The sequence below is a fragment of the Coregonus clupeaformis genome, chromosome 5, assembly GCF_020615455.1.
Source record: "Coregonus clupeaformis isolate EN_2021a chromosome 5, ASM2061545v1, whole genome shotgun sequence".
Taxonomy (NCBI): Eukaryota; Metazoa; Chordata; class Actinopteri; order Salmoniformes; family Salmonidae; genus Coregonus; species Coregonus clupeaformis.
The window spans coordinates 23,730,006-23,753,280 of record NC_059196.1 but is presented as its reverse complement, the minus strand read 5'-3'; the positions used below and the strand labels follow the sequence as shown (position 1 = coordinate 23,753,280).

Genomic DNA, 23,275 nt, shown 5'->3' with positions numbered 1-23,275 from the left:
AATGTGAGTCTGGAAGGAGAGTTTACAGTCTAACCAGACACCTAGGTATTTGTAGTTGTCCACATACTCTAGGGCAGACCCGTCGAGAGTAGTGATTCTAGTCGGGTGGGCGGGTGCCAGCAGCGTTCGATTGAAGAGCATGCATTTAGTTTTACTAGTGTTTAAGAGCAGTTGGAGGCTACTGAAGGAGTGTTGTATGGCATTGAAGCTCGTTTGGAGGTTTGTTAACACCGTGTCCAATGAAGGGCCAGATGTATACAAAATGGTGTTGTCTGCGTAGAGGTGGATCTGAGAGTCACCAGCAGCAAGAGCGACATCATTGATATACACGGAGAAAAGAGTCGGCCCAAGAATTGAACCCTGTGGCACCCCCATAGAGACTGCCATAGGTCCAGACAACAGGCCCTCCGATTTCACACATTGAACTCTATCTGAGAAGTAGTTGGTGAACCAGGCGAGGCAGTCATTTGAGAAACCAAGGCTATTTAGTCTGCCAATAAGGATGCGGTGGTTGAGAGAGTCGAAAGCCTTGGCCAGGTCGATGAAGACGGCTGCACAGTACTGTCTATTATCGATCGCGGTTATAATATCGTTTAGGACCTTGCACCCATGACCAGCTCGGAAACCGGATTGCATAGCGGAGAAGGTACGGTGTGATTCGAAATGGTCGGTGATCTGTTTGTTAACTTGGCTTTCAAAAACTTTCGAAAGGCAGGGCAGGATGGATATAGGACTGTAATAGTTTGGATCTAGAGTGTCACCCCCTTTGAAGAGGGGGATGACCGCGGCAGCTTTCCAATCTCTGGGGATCTCAGACGTTACGAAAGAGAGGTTGAACAGGCTAGTAATAGGGGTTGCGACAATTTCGGCGGCTAGTTTTAGAATGAAAGGGTCCAGATTGTCTAGCCCAGATGATTTGTAGGGGTCAAGATTTTGCAGCTCTTTCAGAACATCAGCTGTCTGAATTTGTGTGAAGGAGAAGCGGGGGGAGGGGGGCATGGGCAAGTTGCAGCGGAGGGTGCAGAGCTGGTGGCCGGGGTAGTGGTAGCCAGGTGGAAAGCATGGCCAGCCGTAGCAAAATGCTTGTTGAAATTCTCGATTATTGTAGATTTATCGGTGGTGATAGTGTTTCCTAGCCTCAGTGCAGTGGGCAGCTGGGAGGAGGTGCTCTTATTCTCCATGGACTTTACAGTGTCCAAAAACTTTTTGGAGTTAGTGCTACAGGATGCAAATTTCTGTTTGAAAAAGCTAGCCTTTGCTTTCCTAACTGATTGTGTATATTGGTTCCTAACTTCCCTGAAAAGTTGCATATCGCGGGGGCTATTTGATGCTAATGCAGTACGCCACAGGATGTTTTTGTGCTGGTCAAGGGCAGTCAAGTCTGAGGAGAACCAGGCGCAATATCTGTTCTTAGTTCTGTATTTTTTGAATGGGGCATGTTTATTTAAGATTGAGAGGAAATTACTTTTAAAGAATAACCAGGCATCCTCTACTGACGGAATGAGATCGATATCCATCCAGGATACCTGGACCAGGTCAATTAGGAAGGCCTGCTCGCTAAAGTGTTTTAGGGAGCGTTTGACAGTGATGAGGGGTGGTCGTTTGACCGCGGACCCGTTACGGACGCAGGCAATAAGGCAGTGATCGCTGAGATTCTGGTTGAAGACAGCGGAGGTGTATTTAGAGGGTAAGTTAGTCAGGATGATATCTATGAGGGTACCCATGTTTACAGATTTAGGGTTGTACCTGGTAGGTTTGTTGATAATTTGTGTGAGATTGAGGGCATCTAGTTTGGATTGTAGGATGGCCAGGGTGTTAAGCATATCCCAATTTAGGTCACCAAGCAGTACGAACTCTGAGGATAAATGGGGGGCAATCAATTCACATATGTTGTCCAGGGCACAGCTGGGGGCTGAGGGGGGTCTGTAGCAAGCGGCAACAGTGAGAGACTTATTTCTGGAAAGGTGGATTTTTAGAAGTAGAAGCTCAAACTGTTTGGGCACAGACCTGGATAGTATGATAGAGCTCTGCAGGCTATCTCTACAGCAGATTGCAACTCCACCCCCTTTGGCAGTTCTATCTAGACGGAAAATGTTGTAGTTGGGGATTTTTGGTGGCCTTCCTAAACCAGGATTCAGACACTGCTAGAACATCAGGGTTGGCGGAGTGTGCTAACGCAGTGAATAACTCAAACTTAGGAAGGAGGCTTCTGATGTTAACGTGCAGAAAACCAAGGCTTTTACGGTTACAGAAGTCAACAAATGATAGCTCCTGGGGAGTAGGAGTGATACTGGGGGCAGCAGGGCCTGGGTTAGCCTCTACATCACAAGAGGAACAGAGGAGGACTAGAATAAGGATATGGCTAAAGGCTTTAAGAACTGGTCTTCTAGTGCGTTGGCTACAGAGAATAAAGGGGGCAGATTTCTGGGCATTGTAGAAATGATTCAGGGCATTATGTACAGACAAGGATATGGAAGGATATGAGTACAGTGGAGGTAAACCTAAGCGTTGGGTAACAATGAAAGAGATAGCATCACTGGAGGCACCGATTGAGCCGGTCTCGGCGTGTATGGGGGGTGGAACAAAGGAACTATTTGAGGCAGTTTGAGAGGGACTTGGGGTTCTACAGTGAAATTGTATAATAAGAACTAACTGGAACAGCAATAGGCAAGGCATATTGACATGGGAGAGAGGCATAAAGCAATCACAGGTGTTATTAGAGAGAGCTAAGACAACAACTGATAATGGCGATAAAGTTTGGGCTGAGGCTAAACAGATAAACAGGACAGGGTACCATGTAAAGGAACAGTCCAGCAGGCATCAGCTGTGCAGCTGAGTGATCATAAGGTCCAGTGAACAGCAATATGTGAGTCCGAGAGCAGTTCAAATTGGTGCTTCAGCACAGCAAGCAGGAAGCACGGTTGTTATTTGCGTGTGCTAGCGAGCCGGGGCTAGCAGATGGATCTTCGTGGTGTGCTGACCATCAGGACACTCTTATCCTCTTTTTCAGCAAGGTCATGAAGGACAGTCAGGTGTTGCTCTTTGCAGATGTTGCACGGCTTCTTTAGAGTGCAGGAATCTGGCTGGTGTCCTCACCCACACTGCCAGCACCGGTCTTTATCCTTGACCCACTGAGCTATTTAGTCTTTGAAGAGCTTCTTAAACTCCTCACAAGAACCGAGGTAGTGTTCTTGGTTCTTGCAGAAAGGGCAGTATGGTTTAGGCATCTCTTTGCCCTTGGATGCCTTCCTTTCCTGCAGAGCTGAGGACTTCTTCTTGGACTTTGCTGAAGACTCTGAATGCTCAGTAGTCTGGTCTGTGTTGTAGAGGACGGTGGCAGACTTGTTCTTGTTGTGGGAAGGTAGGCGCTGTTCTTTAGCTCCCTTTTCCTCTTTCTGGTACAACTCGATGGCTCGACTGGCATCCCGCTTGGCCCGAGACTTGACTTGTAACCATGCAGTCAAGTCAGGTAGGGTGTAGGTTCTATCGACCCCTGTTTGTAGAATGCCTTTGGTAAGGCAATACTCCACAAAACCGTCTCTGTAGGCTCCTGGCAGCTTGCTGAGAAGGCGATCCACTTGTGAGCCACACATCAGCTCGAATCCGTTGGCACCCGCTAGTGTCTGGATCATACTCACGAGAGAATGGACTGAGAGCGAACTCGTCGAATGCTGCAGCATCTCCCATCTTGATAGGTGCCGGATTCAGGATGGCTCCAAGCTCGCTCTGCACCAACTGCCTTGGCTGTCCATACTTGTCTTGGAGTGCGCTCAGGGCAGTGGAGTAGGGATTTGGATCATGCATACATGACTGGGCCAGTTTGTAAGCACTTAGAAGCTTGAGGTGCTCTAGCAGAACTTGGTACTTTTAATGCTCTGTCAGATGAGGATGGGGGCCAAGCAGGCTGTCCAGGGCCTCAGTAGGGCGAAGTCACTCTCACGACCGCTGCTGAAGTGTGGGAGTTTTGGCTTTGGGATCCCAAAGGAGGAGGCTACAACTAGGTCCATTAGGTTTGGGCCTGGAGTCACCGGTGCTAGAGGCACCCCAGATGTTGGCTGTTGGTGTGGATTGGGCCTGTTTGGTGGCGCCGCCCCTTGACCTTTGTAGGATAAGAGCAGACGTGGTGCTGGCATGCTCAAAGGTGGCCCAGCAGTTGATGCTGAGAGCTGGGCTGCCTGATTAAACAATGAAGGTGGATCAGTCCAATGGCGTGGGACTAGTAGCAAGGAGGAGGCATCGCTCTGGTTGACTAGACCATGGTTGTGGAGACCTGGACCTGAGGTAAGTCCTTGGTCGGTGTCATGCCAGGAGACATTGGAAGCTGATGGAGGTTGCTCTAGTATGAGCGGGTGGCTGGTCTGGGGCCAGCTGGAATGCCCTTCACATGATCCTGCCTGGTGGTCGATTGTGTCTTGAGTTGTTGGCTCCTGCTTGGTGCCACGCTTTGTCGGCTGACTGGGCAAGATGCAGCTGGGGGTGCATAGAGGGTTAGAGTAACCTTCACCCTTTTCTAGGAGGGAGTGGCGCCCCTCCGCCTTCTTCAGTTCGTTCTGGCCTGGCGAATGCGTTTCTGCTCTCTCCATTGTCTTTCTCTACTCTCCAGCTGCATCTCCTGGTATCTTCTCTCCATGGAGTCTCTCTAGCTCTATTTCAGAATTGAACCGGGCTGCCTCTCTCTCTTCAGCTAACTGGTGTTCCAGTTCTTCAAGTTCTATCTTCTTAAGATGAACTTGAATATATGAGTGATCACTGTTGTCGCCATTACTGCTTTGTTGACTGCGGGCTGGCGACACCTTCCTTGGAGGGGCTTTTAACGCCTTTTGTTGTGGCTGGCCTGGGCTCAACAGTTCGCTTTGTTGAGGTTGGGGATGATCCTCTTCATTTTCATCAGAATCCTCCTCAAGGTCTTCTTCTTCGGGGGCGTGGCTTACCTGAAGCTGATCTGTGGGGGAGTGCTCACCAGTTAGAATACCCTCACCTCGGTGTGCATGCCCACTTGGAGCGGTTGTTAGAGTGCGTGGGTGGTTGACTATGTAGTCCTCCATTCGTTTAGGCTGCTGTATCTGCCGTCGTGGATGGTCATCTACTCGGGGCTTGGTCCCTTGGGAGATCTGGTTGTCTCGATGTCCATCATCTGGGTCAAAGGACCATGAAACGGAGTCTGGTGCTCTCTAATGTGTGGATAGGCCACTGGGAGTAAACGGATACCGGACTGCACTCTGGTCAAAGAGTGATGACAGACACAGAAGCCCAGTCTAGGAGTTTACCGATGAAACAGAGTATACATGTGCTATTTGGTCAAAAACGCACAAATATCCCTGCAAATGAAAACGGTCTGGAAAAAAATGAAGTTTGGTTTTTGTACTAACAAGTGGATGCCATGGTGAATACTCCAATAATAACTGGTAGGACACATGAAAGGAAACATCAAAGAGTTTACCGGAATCTCTAAATGAAAATACTGGCAGATCAATAAAATGTCCTTGTAGATCTAATTAAATTTAGAGGATTCTAAATTAATGTCTGAGGGGCTTTTATACAATACCCAAGAAGACTCGAGGCTGTAATCGCTGCAAAGGTGCTTCAACAAAGTACTGAGTAAAGGGTATGAATACTTATGTAAATGTGATATTTCCGTTTTTTATATTTAATAAATTAGCAGAAATGTCTAAAAACATGTTTTTGCTTTGTCATTATGGGGTATTGTGTGTAGATCGACAACGAAAAACAACAACATTTTAATCAATTTTAGAATAAGGCTGTAACCTAACAAAATGTGGAAAAAGTCAAGGGGTCTGAATACTTTCCGAGGGCACTGTATATTTGATATAATTACCCATTCAAAACTGTTGTTACAAAATCACTTCTCATTGCGTACATTTCAAGGTTTCACAAACATAATACAACTATCTAGTTCATGTTTCTCAGACAAACACATTGCTGAGTTTCCTATTTACTAAAGAACAATCATTAAGGCAAATCACAAAAAGTTGTAATATAACCTGTATACATGTGATTCTATACTGAAAACAGGTACATTCTGAAAGATTTTGTTGTTGTTGATGTGATAACACAATTTCTATTCACATCTCAATTTAGGATTATACTGTTTATTTTAATTGTACTTCAATTGAATTATTTATGTTGTCGCATACCATGTTAATACACTACCAAGCAATGCAAGTAGATGTGGAATTAACCCCAAAACAGTTGTGGGTCTTTTTAGATCAAGAATTGATCAAGAAAATCAATATGCATGATCAGATTCTCTTTCCTATTCAGGCATCATATAATGCACAGCCACATGCAAATCCATCAACTCCACCAATAAAACATTGAAAACCTTAACATGACTACTGGCAATGTCATTATTTTCATCACCATCCATCAATGGTTGAATGTCATTATTTTTTTCTGTACATGCACCGAGCTTCCATCGGCTGGAGCCAATCAACGTGGTAAATGAAAAAGACCCAAATAAAACGTATGTGAAAAGATTTGGTCAAAGTAAAGCTTCGGTGGTTCAATTTTTTTTACAACAACCAGGTCTTCCTAACATTTGCCATAACTAGTAAGCCTTACATCCTGACTCTATATGGGCTACCAAATATGCACCTGGGAACACATGGAAGGGGTGGGACCACATGCACTTTTAAGTAATTGAGGCGAGAGCATAATTGCTATATTCTAATTAAAATCATTGCCCCATAAGAGAACACATGACCAAAGCTAGGCATGACCCACATAGAATTAAAACAATATTATTCATAGTGAGAAATATAATCTAATAAACAAATGTTTGCATAACCAAAGACATGAAAACTGGCTCCAACATTGTATTTAGCTAGGTATAAAACTTTAATATGGCCAGGTAGGTCATTGAGAATAACAATAGACAATAGTTATTGTTGCTAGTTTAGGGATAAGGACAGTGAAGGTTCATGAATGTTAAAGATTTGTTCACAGTGGGGATTTTGAAAGAGGGTGACTAGAACCCCAAAGTAAAAGTGGTAAGAAAGTAACTTTTTGGAAACCACTATTCACACTATGTGGATTATAAACATGTACAGACATAGGGAACCAACAAATCAAGGAGCTGTAACAGCGGTGAATGGCTATTCAATGTACAACAGCAGTCTTATGTAACAAGCAATACGTGGTAAATATGTTCACATACAGTGAGGGAAAAAAGTATTTGATCCCCTGTGATTTTGTATGTTTGCCCACTGACAAAGACATGATCAGTCTATAATTTTAATGGTAGGTTTATTTGAACAGTGAGAGACAGAATAACATTTAAAAAATCCAGAAAAACGCATGTCAAAAATGTTATAAATTGATTTGCATTTTAATGAGGGAAATAAGTATTTGACCCCTCTGCAAAACATGACTTAGTACTTGGTGGCAAAACCCTTTTTGGCAATCACAGAGGTCAGACGTTTCTTGTAGTTGGCCACCAGGTTTGCACACATCTCAGGAGGGCTTTTGTCCCACTCCTCTTTGCAGATCTTCTCTAAGTCATTAAGGTTTCGAGGCTGACGTTTGGCAACTCGAACTTTCAGCTCCCTCCACAGATTTTCTATGGGATTAAGGTCTGGAGACTGGCTAGGCCACTCCAGGACCTTAATGTGCTTCTTCTTGAGCCACTCCTTTGTTGCCTTGGCCGTGTGCTTTGGGTCATTGTCATGCTGGAATACCCATCCACGACCCATTTTCAATGCCCTGGCTGAGGGAAGGAGGTTCTCACCCAAGATTTGACGGTACATGGCCCTGTCCATCGTCCCTTTGATGCGGTGAAGTTATCCTGTCCCCTTAGCAGAAAAACACCCCCAAAGCATAATGTTTCCACCTCCATGTTTGACGGTGGGGATGGTGTTCTTGGGGTCATAGGCAGCATTTCTCCTCCTCCAAACACGGCGAGTTGAGTTGATGCAAAAGAGCTCGATTTTGGTCTCATCTGACCACAACACTTTCACCCAGTTCTCCTCTGAATCATTCAGATGTTCATTGGCAAACTTCAGACGAGCCTGGATATGCACTTTCTTGAGCAGGGGGACCTTGCAGGCGCTGCAGGATTTCAGTCCTTCACGGCGTAGTGTGTTACCAATTGTTTTCTTGGTGACTATGGTCCCAGCTGCCATGAGATCATTGACAAGATCCTCCCGTGTAGTTCTGGGCTGATTCCTCACCGTTCTCATGATCATTGCAACTCCACGAGGTGAGATCTTGCATGGAGCCCCAGGCCGAGGGGGATTGACAGTTCTTTTGTGTTTCTTCCATTTGCGAATAATCGCACCAACTGTTGTCACCTTCTCACCAAGCTGCTTGGCGATGGTCTTGTAGCCCATTCCAGCCTTGTGTAGGTTTACAATCTTGTCCCTGACATCCTTGGAGAGCTCTTTGGTCTTGGCCATGGTGGAGTGTTTGGAATCTGATTGATTGATTGCTTCTGTGGACAGGTGTCTTTTATACAGGTAACAAGCTGAGATTAGGAGCACTCCCTTTAAGAGTGTGCTCCTAATCTCAGCTCGTTACCTGTATAAAAGACACCTGGGAGCCAGAAATCTTTCTGATTGAGAGGGGGTCAAATACTTATTTCCCTCATTAAAATGCAAATCAATTTATTTACATTTTTTACATGCGTTTTTCTGGATGTTTTTGTTGTTATTCTGTCTCTCACTCTTCAAATAAACCTGCCATTAAAATGATAGACTGATCATTTCTTTGTCAGTGGGCAAACTTACAAAATCAGCAGGGGATCAAATACTTTTTTCCCTCACTGAATCCATGACTGAATGGTTTCATGAACTCCTTTAAAGGTTTTGTAAGTAAGTTTTAACAATGAATTGACCTACGTGATCTCAAAGAGGGTCAGCCCATATTCTGATAGAGAATGCAGGGATATGTACTGAACCTATATTCATAATAAAACAAAGTGCTCTATGGTCAAATGTATATAACACAAATTAAACGTTAGAACCTAGAGTTAGGTTTATATAACAACGGGGTGAATGAAAAAAGTTGTATATGTATTAGGTTGATAAGATCATAGCATACATGTAAAAAACAACTCAATGCTGAACTAAATCCAAATATGTATTTGTATTATAACCTCTGAAAAAGCTCTGGGCCTAGGTTTTAGAGTATAGCTGGGACTAAGGCTCTGTTTTCCCTGGTTAGATCACGTGGTCAGGAAAAACTACAGAGCACTAACTATGTAGCCTGGGTACCAGTCTGTTTATGCTAACATTCCACTCCTTGTCATTCCATATATTACAAGGAGTTGGAACGATAGCATAAACAGATTTGGGGCCAGGCTACCAATAATGACCTCTCCTCAGACTGTTGAATTGCACCCTCATTCAGACTGAAGCTAACAAGGTAGCCCCTCAACAATACCCATATACCTGCTCGTGGTTGGTCCAGGACTTTACTTAATCTGGGTCCTGGAAACCGTCCCTTTGTCAGAGGCTTTCGATTGGTTTCACTGAACCATTTCTTTCTTGTACATGTTGCACATACATAGCCCCCAAACTCCTACTAAAACGTTAATAATTGATCTGATAGCATTGCCTGCCCAGCCCATTGGTGATGTCACATACTTATTCTATAGTGTAGACTAGCAGACTATATATCGAAATTATTATGTTATTATCAATTAATTGTTTTAACAGGATCATAGGCCACTAACACAGCCTGTTGCTACATCAATTTTTGGACTTTTAAATTAATAATATACACCCATTGATTCTTAAAGAATATGCTGGTATGTGTTCGCTACACCACTCGCATTTCTAAAGTCAATATGGACAGTGCCCGGTGTTGAAAGTTGAGTAGGCAAATTAACAAGAGGGCTTTGTTGGAGCACTATTTAAGAAATAAGAGGTATAGGCTTACTGGTTTGACAGACGCAATGATGTTATCCATTTATTTGTCAGCAGGCCTATAGCTATTTCCTGCAATAATGTCACCATGCTCTCTTTAAATAGGCCTACCTCCTTTCTGCGTCTGACTCGGGCCTCATGTCTGGTGTGGAAAATCAACTTCTGAAAGTACCTTGCATAGATTCATAATGACATGTCAGATTGAATTTTTTGCAAACAGCAACAGTTTTGTTGCAAATAAGAAACACTGGTTTGGCATTGGAGAAATACGGTACGATGACTAGGCTATCTTTTAATAGATTAGGTAGGTCTATTAACATAGTGATTTTACTACTGTAATCAGATCTAAATTATTATGTTATTATCATTGAATTGATTAGCCCACTAACCACATGTGTTAAATGTGTAGTGTAGCACACACTGTATAGGGCTATGAATTGGGCAGCTAGTAGGCTATTTGCTAGTAGGCTAATTATGTTCTGGCCCGCCGACTAGCTACAAGCTCCGGAACAAATTGGCTGGAGGCCAAACCTAGTTGCCAACCACCGTTGTATATTGTACCATCATCATCATCAACATTCAGATCATTAGAAAATGTGTGCATATAGGCCTAGCGCTAAACTTGAAGAACTTGTGGTTGTCTCAGTGAAGTGAAATTACGTTATTGTTCACAAGTGCGCTCTGATGAGGGAACAACATACAATGTAGCCTAACAACATCACTCGCAAACGGCACAGATGTGAGATAATTCTTTGCTATATAGCACTGGTCCTCTTTGATTTTAATTCCAGGTTGCATATCACAATATTTAAGGGCATATCGGATGCTCTAACATATTCACTCAACTTGACGCAACTGTGGGAAGCGTTGGAGTCAACACGGGCTAGCATCCCTGTGGAACGCTTTTGACACCCTGCAGAATCCATGCCCCGACAAATTGAGGATGTTCTGAGGGCAAAAGGGGGTGCAACTCAATATTAGGAAGGTTTTCCAAAAATACATTTTTTTTCCCACCCTGCTCCATGTATTGAATGTATTCCATTACAAATGTGGCTCCTGTGCGCCTTTTACTTCCGAGCTATTATGACACGTCTGACAGTTCCTTAAGGCAGATATATATATATATATACAATAAAAAAGATTACATGACATGACATTACATAAACACTTTACCCAATACATTTAGTGTGTTCCCTCAGGCCACTACTCCACTATCACATATTTACAATACAACATCCATGTGTACGTGTGTGTAGAGTGCATGTCTTATCATGTGTATGTGTGTCTGTGCCTGTGTGTGTGTCTCTTCACAGTCCCCGATGTTCCATAAGATTTTCCGGTTTTTAAATCTGATTCTACTGCTTGCATCAGTAACCTGATGTGGAATAGAGTTCCACGTAGCCATGGCTCTATGTAGTACTGTGCGCCTCCCATAGACTGTTCTTGACTTGGGGATTGTGAAGAGACCTTTGGCATGTCTTGTGGGGTATGCATGGGTGTCCAAGCTGTGTGCTAGTAGTTTAAACAGACACCTCGGTGCATTCAGCATGTCAACACTTCTTACAAAAACAAGTAGTGATGAAGTCAATCTCTCTTCCACTTTGAGCCATGAGAGATTTGCATGCATATTATTAATGCTAGCTCACTGTGTACATTTAAGGGCTGCCCTGTTCTGAGCCAATTGTAATGTTTGAGAGACAAACCCATGTATCTGTTTCTATGTGTTTTGTTTGTTAATCAGTTGTATGGGAGCACTGGTTTGTTTCCTGCTCTCATGTTTTACTTACTCTCTGACACACATTATATTTCCCTTCTGTATTGTTATCTCCAGATTGATGTGTTGGACACATACTCTATAATGGAATTTAGTAATTTAGCAGTTATGTCCTGTGACAGGTACATGTCTATTTATTATCCTCTATGTTGTAACAATATTATGACACCTAAAATAATTTGTGGCTTAATTCTGCTGTCCTGGTTGTATTATTTTTTAAATTAATGCCATCATTTTCTCCCTGAGTTTGCGACTGCAATTTTGTGGTAACGTTCTAGACAATGTATTGTGATAACTCCTTGGTAGTCAAGCTTGCCTGTTCAAATACTATGCTGAATAACATATGGGGTCTTGTTGTCACTGTGCTTTCTTTATCTTGTACTATATTTCCTACCATATACTCATATGTCAGAATTCTACACATATGTTTAAAGTCTTGAAATGAGACTAAACAGAAAGCATTTAACACCTGTATACCACATATAGCCTCTTTGCTGAACTTCTCAATTGACTGTTTATTTGTGATTCTACAAGGCAGACATGATACTGCACATCTTCCACCTATACTTCACACTTTTTATTTGTATATTTTCTAATATGTCCACCACTTTTCAATCCTATTATGTATGGCTTTACGATCATTAAAACCAGGCAGGCTTGTAAAAAGGTACTAGGCCTTAACCCTAAAACATAACATGATTGTTTATTTTTGAAAATATTAAATGATGTGTTTTGTTACTTAAACTTGCTATAATTGACGGTACAAATATGTGTGATTTTGGTATAATTTCTCTGTAGCCCAAAAATTATTTTAAAAATCTAAATCAAGTTGATTATGTATTGTAACTGAGAATGTTTTGTGTCATATTAGGTATCTGATATTTATAATTCACCAATTAAATATGGTGTTCCCCAAGGCTCTTGTCTAGGACCATTCTGGTTTTCTACAGTTTTCAGTATTGGGGTGAAAAATTATATTCTGCTGGCAGACGGGAGTGAATAGAATACAATTTGTTTCTTGTCATAAACTCAATATACATCCATCTCCATGGAATGGCTACATGTTGAAAATACAGCTCTTTGGACAGGCACACCAGCGGTGGGTTTTGTGTGAAAAGAAGGATGCATATACAGAAAAAATTAATAAATACCTACTGTAAAATATGGTGGTGGATCTTTGATGTTATGGGGCTATTTTGCTTCCACTGGTCCTGGGGTCCTTGCTAAGGTCAACGGCATCATGAACTTTACCCATTACCAGGACATTTTAGCCAAACGCCTGGTTGCTTCTGCCAGGAGGCAAAAACTTGGCTGCAAGTGGATCCTCCAGCAAGACAATAACCTCAATCCACAAAGAAATTGTTATTTGACCACAAAATCCACATTTTTCAATGGCCATCTCAGCCTCCTATAAAATGGTGAGGTCTTTAACTGTTGGAAAGTTACTCTTATTTTCTTGGTGTTAGATTACATTAGTTTATTTGTCACATGCACAGGGATGCAGATGTAATTGCAGGGTACAGTGAAATTCTTATGCTCTTATGTTTATTTTATTTTTGGTTACTGATAGTTGCTTTAATTGACTGTCATTTTGGCATAATTTCTCTGTAGCCCAAATATTTTTTTTTTTTAAGTAACGTATACACAGGGAGTCAGGAAACAGGTGCAGAAGGTGAGTTTAATAATAATAATCATGATGACTTTGTGTACAGGAGCAGTGATGATGAGGAAAGGAAGGCTTTCTTGGTGCATGGGTCCGACGGTGAGTCCCAGCTAATTAAATTACGTTCCAGGACGTGACCACAAAGTTATTTTAGTCATAATAACGTTATTGTGAAACTTACAGACAATGTTCAAAAATGTATTTCTATCATTCTGATTGTAACGTCATATGAAGACAAACGATAGCTCTAAGTGTAACGTTATGAAATGTTCCTTGGATATCTCCAAAATAACATGATATTCAGAATCTTTCATGGACTACCAAGTAATGTTTTTAATGTTTCCATGATGTCTGTATAGCGACCTGATATTTATAACCTCTATAATACTTATTAGAAACGTTATGAATGTGCCTATAATGTCCCAAACGGGCTATGACATTCAGTACATCTGGAAGACTTAAGGGGAACGTTACAAATGTCTCAGTTACGTTCCATGTTAGCTGGGGGGTGAGTGGGGCTGTGATGTGCGTGATAGTGCCGGATCCCAATGGTTGTTTATCCAGGGCTTGGACCGGAAAAAGAGAGGAGAGAGGGTACTCTACCCATTACCATCATTCATATTTGGAGTCATTTGTATAATAGCGGTTCAAGTTTTACAGGTACTTTTCATTGTATTTTCTTACTTTCAGATTGTAAGGACTTGTGTAAAGTCAGCTGAGGGAAGGATTAAGTTCAGACAGACATGTGTGTCATATTTATTGGCAGTGGTTATTTTCATCGCAATTACCCTGTTTCACACTTTGTAAGGGTGGGATGGGAATGTTAATATTATACTAGAGGTGTGTAATGCAATGGACTCAAAATTCGTTGTTATACCACCTGTCTTAAACCCTGTCATATGTGGACTTAACCTCCAGCAGATTCGAAGGGCAGTTTTTTTGAAAGTGTAACACACATATAATCATTGATATGAGACTTTAGTTACATGATCTTGCACAGGGAGAGTTCCTGATATCAGAACAAAAATAAAAGTAAAACCTGCCAAAACTGCCACACTTGGCCCTTCACAATGTGGGCACAAGGAACACATCTGTACGATCAATAGTGGAAGTCTTGAATTCTATTAGCAGGATGTTGCCCCTCTATGTATGACGATGTCATATTGCTGAGTGTACCTAAGCGTATAAGAAATACCCAAAATACAAAATGTACTGTAAGCAGATAAGGAAATATGAGCCATATTGCAAGGTTGAATGGCCCTTCATTTCTTGATATCTATTGCCCTATTCTGGGAAAGTTATTTACAAACATTCCAAGAATAGTGTAATTGTAGCACACTTCCTGAGTAGGAAAATGCTTGGATGCATTCCAAATAGCACCCTATCCCTATATAGTGCACTACTTTTGACCAGAGCCAAAGTAGTGCACTATAAAGGGAACAGGGTGAAATTGAAAGCACAATTATATGACTTCTTATGCAATTAAGAACTTTCTAAAGAAGAATAACAACATGCAAAGCTACTCTTTCAATATGTATTTTCCACCACTGGGTGCTTTATTCTTAATACTCTCCAAAAATAAATGGTTAATAATGCTTGTTATTACAGTACTGTAAAGATATTGTGTTTTTTTTAGGTTATTTAGGAATTGTGATAACCTATCTGTGCTTATAACCAGGCCTCTTCCTCAGTATATCTCTCAAATAAATGAATAATCACGACCACTTTTGAAGGCAATTCAGTGTTTCATTGGTGCAATAACAAGAATATTCATGCAACAAGAAAGTATTGTTGAATGCAAAATTGTTTCTCTAAAGTTAACATTTTCTACGTTAATATTCTGACAAAATGATTGTCTATATTCATATTCTGACAATTCAAAATTATGTATTTTTACTATGTTATGGTGGTATGAATGATTGTTTTTGCAATGTGTTTTTGCAATGACACCTAAGTAGGCTACTTGGTGTCATCGTAAAAACAGTCATTCATATCACGGGAGCAGCTGGTGGTAGAGAGGTGATTAAAAATCTTGGTTACACTTTACAAAAATGTGTCCTTTAAGGGTGTTTTAAAGGGTTTTTTAAGTTTATATAATTATTTAATATGCAGTCTGTAAATCAAATTATAACCCACATTTAACACTGAGTTAGTGTACTTTAGAGCACTTTGTGTCACGATCGTCTGAGGAAGCGGACCAATACGCAGCGCGTTGAGTGAACATGATGACTTTATTTAATCAAAGCAACCACGAAAACAAATAAACGAATGACGATAGTGAAGTCCACAGTGACAAATGACTGTACATGGAACAAAAACCCACAAACACACAGTGAAACCACAACAGTTTAAATATGGCTCCCAATCAGAGATAACGAGCCGACAGCTGTCACTCGTTACCTCCGATTGGGAGTCACATGAATAATAACCACCACAACATAGAAATGAACACCTAGAAACCAACATAGAAATACACCCAAAAGAAAATGAACAACCCTGGCTCAATAATCAAAGTCCATGGAGCCAGAGTGTCACAGTACCCCCCTAAAGGTGCGAACTCCGGGCGCACCAGCATACAGTCTAGGGGAGGGTCTGGGTGGGCGTCTGTCCATGGTGGCGGCTCTGGCACTGGTCGTGGTCCCCACCCCACCATAGTCACTACCCGCTTACGTAGCCTCCTCCAAATGACCACCCCCCAACTAAACCCCACAGGATTAAGGGGCAGCACTGGACTAAGAGGCATCACCGGACTCAGGGGCAGCACCGGACTAAGGGGCAGCACCGGGCTAAGGGGCAGCACCGGGCTAAGGGGCAGCACCGGACTAAGGGGCAGCACCGGACTGAATGGCGGATCCTGGCTGGCTGGCTCTGGCGGATCCTGGCTGGACGGCTCTGGCGGATCCTTGCTGGACGGCTCTGGCGGATCCTGGCTGGACGGCTCTGGCGGATCCTGGCTGGACGGCTCATGGCTGGCTGACGGATCTGGCTGCTCATGGCTGGCTGACGGATCTGGCTGCTCATGGCTGGCTGACGGACCTGGCTGCTCGTGGCTGGCTGACGGATCTGGCTGCTCATGGCTGGCTGACGGATCTGGCTGATCCTGTCTGGCGGAAGGCTCTGGCTGATCCTGTCTGGCGGAAGGCTCTGGCTGATCCTGTCTGGCGGAAGGCTCTGGCTGATCCTGTCTGGCGGAAGGCTCTGGCTGATCCTGTCTGGCGGAAGGCTCTGGCTGATCCTGTCTGGCGGAAGGCTCTAGCGGCTCCTGTCTGGCGGAAGGCTCTAGCGGCTCCGGTCTGGCGGACGGCTCTGAAGGCTCATGGCAGACGGGCGGCTTTGCAGGTTCAGTACAGACGGGCGGCTTTAGCGCCGTTGGGCAGACGGGCAGTTCAAGCGCCCGTTGGGCAGACGGGCAGTTCAGGTGCCGTTGGGCAGACGGGCAGTCCAGGCGCCGTTGGGCAGACGGGCAGTTCAGGCGCCGTTGGGCAGACGGGCAGTTCAGGCGCCGTTGGGCAGACGGGCAGTTCAGGCGCCGTTGGGCAGACGGGCAGTTCAGGCGCCGTTGGGCAGACGGCAGACTCTGGCCGTCTGAGGCGCACCTTAGGCCTGGCGCGTAGTGCCGGAACTGGAGGTACCGGGCTGAGGACACGCATCTCAGGGCTAGTGCGGGGAGAAGGAACAGGCCGGACCGGGCTGGCGACGCGCACCGTAGACTTGGTGCGGGTGGCAGGAACAGGCCGGACCGGGCTGGCGACGCGCACCGTCAGTTTGGTGCGAGTGGCAGGAACAGGCCAGGTCGGGCTGGCGACGCGCACCGTAGACTTGGTGCGGGTGGCAGGAACAGGCCGGGTCGGGCTGGCGACGCGCACCGTAGACTTGGTGCGGGTGGCAGGAACAGGCCGGACCGGGCTGGCGACGCGCACCGTATCCCTGGTGCGAGTGGCCGGAACAGGCCGGGTCGGGCTGGCGACGCGCACCGTATCCCTGGTGCGAGTGGCCGGAACAGGCCGGGCCGGGCTGTCGACGCACACCGTATCCTTGGTGCGTGGAGCAGGAACAGGCCGGGCAGGGCTGTCGACGCACACCGTATCCTTGGTGCGTGGAGCAGGAACAGGCCGGGCAGGGCTGTCGACGCACACCGTATCCTCTGTGCGTGGAGCAGGAACAGGCCGGGCTGGGCTGGCGACGCACACCGTAGGTTCTGTGCGTGGAGCAGGAACAGGCCGGGCTGGGCTGGCGACGCACACCGTAGGTTCTGTGCGTGGAGCAGGAACAGGCCGGGCAGGGCTGTCGACGCACACCGTATCCTTGGTGCGTGGAGCAGGAACAGGCCGGGCTGGGCTGGCGACGCACACCGTAGGTTCTGTGCGTGGAGCAGGAACAGGCCGGGCTGGGCTGGCGACGCACACCGTAGGTTCTGTGCGTGGAGCAGGAACAGGCCGGGCTGGGCTGGCGACGCACACCGTAGGTTCTGTGCGTGGAGCAGGAACAGGCCGGGCAGGGCTGTCGACGCACACCGTATCCTTGGTGCGTGGAGCAGGAACAGGCCGGGCTGGGCTGGCGACGCACACCGTAGGTTCTGTGCGTGGAGCAGGAACAGGCCGGGCTGGGCTGGCGACGCACACCGTGGGCTTGGTGCGTGGAGCAGGAACAGGCCGGGCAGGGCTGTCGACGCACACCGTATCCTTGGTGCGTGGAGCAGGAACAGGCCGGGCTGGGCTGGCGACGCACACCGTAGGTTCTGTGCGTGGAGCAGGAACAGGCCGGGCTGGGCTGGCGACGCACACCGTGGGCTTGATGCGTGGAGTAGGAACAGGCCGGTCCGTACTGGGAACACACACCACTGGCTTTAACTGGGGATCAGGAACGGGCCGGACCGGACTGGTAACACACATCAGTCTCTCACGCCGTGCCGCAACAACTTCCCTTCCTCTACTCGCCAATGGCTCCCGTAATCCGATAGCCTTCTCTCCACGTCTCCCTGTGGCCGCCTCCTGCTGCCCAGCCGCCCAAAGCCATGTGCCCCCCAAAAAACTTTTTGGGGTTGCCTCTCGTCCTTCCAACGATGATGGCCCTGCTGACGCCGTTGCTCCTCTCTCGCCAGGGCCTTGATCTTCCCCCAAGGTCCCTTGCCCCCGAGCATGTCCTCCCAGGACCACGATTTGCCCACCTGGGCCATCGCCAGCCTCTCGATCTCCTTACCAGGCGCTTCCTCCCATGTCCAGCTGTCTTGCTCCTGGACACGCTGCTTGGTCCTTTTACGGTGGGTTTTTCTGTCACGATCGTCTGAGGAAGCGGACCAATACGCAGCGCGTTGAGTGAACATGATGACTTTATTTAATCAAAGCAACCACGAAAACAAATAAACGAATGACGATAGTGAAGTCCACAGTGACAAATGACTGTACATGGAACAAAAACCCACAAACACACAGTGAAACCACAACAGTTTAAATATGGCTCCCAATCAGAGATAACGAGCCGACAGCTGTCACTCGTTACCTCCGATTGGGAGTCACATGAATAATAACCACCACAACATAGAAATGAACACCTAGAAACCAACATAGAAATACACCCAAAAGAAAATGAACAACCCTGGCTCAATAATCAAAGTCCATGGAGCCAGAGTGTCACACTTTGTGACAAATGTAAAAAGGCCTATATAAATATCATTGATTTATTGACCGACTGACTGACTGACTGATTGATTGATTGGTTGATTGATATATTGGTGTGTGTCCTGCTCCTGCTTCAGAGTGAGCATAGCACAGAGCTGTTTGAGACCCTGGCAGAGTAGGTTGACCCCCGGCCGGTTGAGAAGAGCCTCCTCACCATCTCAGGTGAGGTAAGATGAACCACACACACACACAGACACACACCCACTGACCTCTGCTGAAATATCAGTACTGTTTATTTTTTACTGTAATATCTTTATTAGAGTTATCACCGTAATATTGTTGTGTGACACAGACATGACTGACTATGTGGGATAATGATGAGGTCAGTAAACCTGGGTACTCTGCCCCTCTCACAGGGCCACTCTCACTGGGCACCACTGTGTGCTTTTATGTAAAAAAATATATACAGTGCATTCGGAAAGTGTTCAGACCCCTTGACTTTTTGCAAAATGTTTTACGTTACAGCCTTATTCTAAAATGGATTTTTAAAATAATAATCTTCACCAATCTACACACAATACCCCATAATGACAAAGCAAAAACAGGTTTTTAGAAATTTAGAAAACGGAAATATCACATTCACATAAGTATTCAGACCCTTTGCTATGAGACTCGAAATTGAGCTCAAGTGCATCCTGTTTCCATTGATCATACTTGAGATGTTTCTACAACTTGATTGGAGTCCACCTGTGTGTTGGAAATCCCTGAGCGGTTTCCTTCCTCTCCGGCAATTGATTTAGGAAGGGTGCCTGTATCTTTGTAGTGACTGGGTGTATTGATACACCATCTAAAGTGTAAAATGAATAACAGCACCATGATCAAAGGGATATTCAATGTCTGCTTTTTTTTACCCATCTACCAATAGGTGCCCTTCTTTGCGAACCATAGGAAAACCTCCCTGGTCTTTGTGGTTGAATCTGTATTTGAAATTCACTGCTCGACTGAGGGACCTTACAGATAGCTGTATGTGTGGGGTACAGATGGGGTAGGCATTTAAAAATCATGTTAAACACTATTATTGCACACGGAGTGAGTGCATGCAACTTATTGTGACTTGTTAACCCTCCCGTTGTCCTAGGGTCAAAATGACCCGCCACTGTGTTGAACCAACTTTATTTAATTTTTTATATTTTTTGGATCATTTGTGAGAAGGAGGCAGTGATACTTTCTTTAAAGTCTCACTGCCTCCTTCTCACAAATGATCCCAAAAATATAAAAATTAAATAAAGTTGGTTCAACACAGTGGCGGGTCATTTTGACCCTAGGACAACGGGAGGGTTAAGCACATTTTTGCTCTTGAACTTATTTAGGCTTACCATGACAAAGGGTTGAATACTTATTGACTTAAGACATTTCAGCTTTTCATTTTTAATGAATTTGTAAACATTTCTAAAAAATATAATTCCACTTTGACATTATGGGGTATTGTGTGTAGATCAGTGACACCGAATCTCAATGTAATCCATTTTAAATTCAGGCTGTAACACAGCAACATTTGGAAAAAGTCAGGGATATGAATACATGAATTACTGTATGTATTGCGTTAGGATGGTTAAAATCAGGCAGGCTTGTAAAAAGGTACTAGGCCTTTACCCTAAAACATAACCTGATTATTATTTTTTTGTAATATTGAATTGTGTGCTACTTATTCCTTAAGAGTCTATTGACGCACTGTGCGTTAATCTAAGTAACATAATAAAAAAATCCCCATCAAAATCTGTCAGTTTAAGCTAGAGATACCAGTTATTTTGCATGGGCTGCATCTCAATCCACAGCCACTAGTAAAGGCCAAGTTCAATATTTATCAAATATTTTTTTTGATTTATTTTTGATACATACAGTGGGGGGAAAAAGTATTTAGTCAGCCACCAATTGTGCAAGTTCTCCCACTTAAAAATATGAGAGAGGCCTGTAATTTTCATCATAGGTACACGTCAACTATGACAGACAAAATGAGGAAAAAAAATCCAGAAAATCACATTGTAGGATTTTTTATGAATTTATTTGCAAATTATGGTGGAAAATAAGTATTTGGTCAATAACAAAAGTTTCTCAATACTTTGTTATATACCCTTTGTTGGCAATGACACAGGTCAAACGTTTTCTGTAAGTCTTCGCAAGGTTTTCACACACTGTTGCTGGTATTTTGGCCCATTCCTCCATGCAGATCTCCTCTAGAGCAGTGATGTTTTGGGGCTGTTGCTGGCCAACACGGACTTTCAACTCCCTCCAAAGATTTTCTATGGGGTTGAGATCTGGAGACTGGCTAGGCCACTCCAGGACCTTGAAATGCTTCTACGAAGCCACTCCTTCGTTGCCCGGGCGGTGTGTTTGGGATCATTGTCATACTGAAAGACCCAGCCACGTTTCATCTTCAATGCCCTTGCTGATGGAAGGAGGTTTTCACTCAAAATCTCACGATACATGGCCCCATTCATTCTTTCCTTTACACGGATCAGTCGTCCTGGTCCCTTTGCAGAAAAACAGACCCAAAGCATGATGTTTCCACCCCCCATGCTTCACAGTAGGTATGGTGTTCTTTGGATGCAACTCAGCATTCTTTGTCCTCCAAACACGACGAGTTGAGTTTTTACCAAAAAGTTCTATTTTGGTTTCATCTGACCATATGACATTCTCCCAATCCTCTTCTGGATCATCCAAATGCACTCTAGCAAACTTCAGACGGGCCTGGACATGTACTGGCTTAAGCAGGGGGACACGTCTCGCACTGCAGGATTTGAGTCCCTGGCGGCGTAGTGTGTTACTGATGGTAGGCTTTGTTAATTTGGTCCCAGCTCTCTGCAGGTCATTCACTAGGTCCCCCCGTGTGGTTCTGGGATTTTTGCTCACCGTTCTTGTGATCATTTTGACCCCACGGGGTGAGATCTTGCGTGGAGCCCCAGATCGAGGGAGATTATCAGTGGTCTTGTATGTCTTCCATTTCCTAATAATTGCTCCCACAGTTGATTTCTTCAAACCAAGCTGCTTACCTATTGCAGATTCAGTCTTCCCAGCCTGGTGCAGGTCTACAATTTTGTTTCTGGTGTCCTTTGACAGCTCTTTGGTCTTGGCCATAGTGGAGTTTGGAGTGTGACTGTTTGAGGTTGTGGACAGGTGTCTTTTATACTGATAACAAGTTCAAACAGGTGCCATTAATACAGGTAATGAGTGGAGGACAGAGGAGCCTCTTAAAGAAGAAGTTACAGGTCTGTGAGAGCCAGAAATCTTGCTTGTTTGTAGGTGACCAAATACTTATTTTCCACCATAATTTGCAAATAAATTCATAAAAAATCCTACAATGTGATTTTCTGGAATTTTTTTCCTCTCTTTGTCTGTCATAGTTGACGTGTACCTATGATGGAAATTACAGGCCTCTATCATCTTTTTAAGTGGGAGAACTTGCACAATTGGTGGCTGACTAACTACTTTTTTTCCCCACTGTAAAGGTGTCCTAAAATTTACAATCAAATAGCTAAATAATCCATGCTATGACCATTTTAAAACAATTCCATATGTTAGCTTAGTAGAACCCCCCCAACAGCTTAGACTTTTAGCAGTTAATGTTTAAAGAATTCACTGTACAAATATGTGGCATTTTGGCATAATGTCTCCGTAGGACGAAGATCATTAAAGAATATATTTAATACATAAATAAACGGATTAAATAGAATCAAATTAGTTGTTTGTCATACACTCAATATAGTAGATACATCTCTATGGAGTGGTTATGTCACGACTTCCTCCGAAGCTGCCTCCTCTCCTGGTTCGGGCAGGCTTCGGCGTTTGTCGTTACCGGCCTTCTAGCCAGTGCCGATCCTCATCTTATCATTCCATTTGTTTTGTCTTGTTTATTACACACACCTGGTTCATATCCCATCATCAGTACCTGTATAAGGTTATTTTCCCAGTGTGCCTTGTTGGTTCCAGTGCGCCTGTTTTGCGCACTGGACTGTTTTGATGCATTACTGCGTAACTCTGTATTCCGGAATAAATTATATTATTCTGTGATTTACCCTCCTGCGCCTGACTCCTTCAAATCACCCATCACAGGATCACCCGCCCGAGGGTAGAGAGGCGGGCGAGCGGCTGGTCCATCTGAGGCATGGGACGAGGACCGCGCAGGACTTCGCCCTGGAGTTCCGGACTCTAGCATCTGGGTCCAGGTGGAACGAGCAGGCCCTCATCGACCACTTCCGGTGCCATCTATGGGAGGACGTCCAAAGGGAGCTAGCCTGCCGGGACATCATGTTGTCCTTCACTCAACTAGTGGACATGG

At 44.6% G+C, this 23,275-nt stretch overlaps 1 pseudogene; it reads left to right on the top strand.

Annotated features, from left to right (window-relative positions):
* Positions 1-4,868: 4,868 nt before the first annotated feature.
* LOC121557382 overlaps positions 4,869-23,275 on the top strand; it is a 33,416-nt pseudogene continuing 15,009 nt past the window's right edge.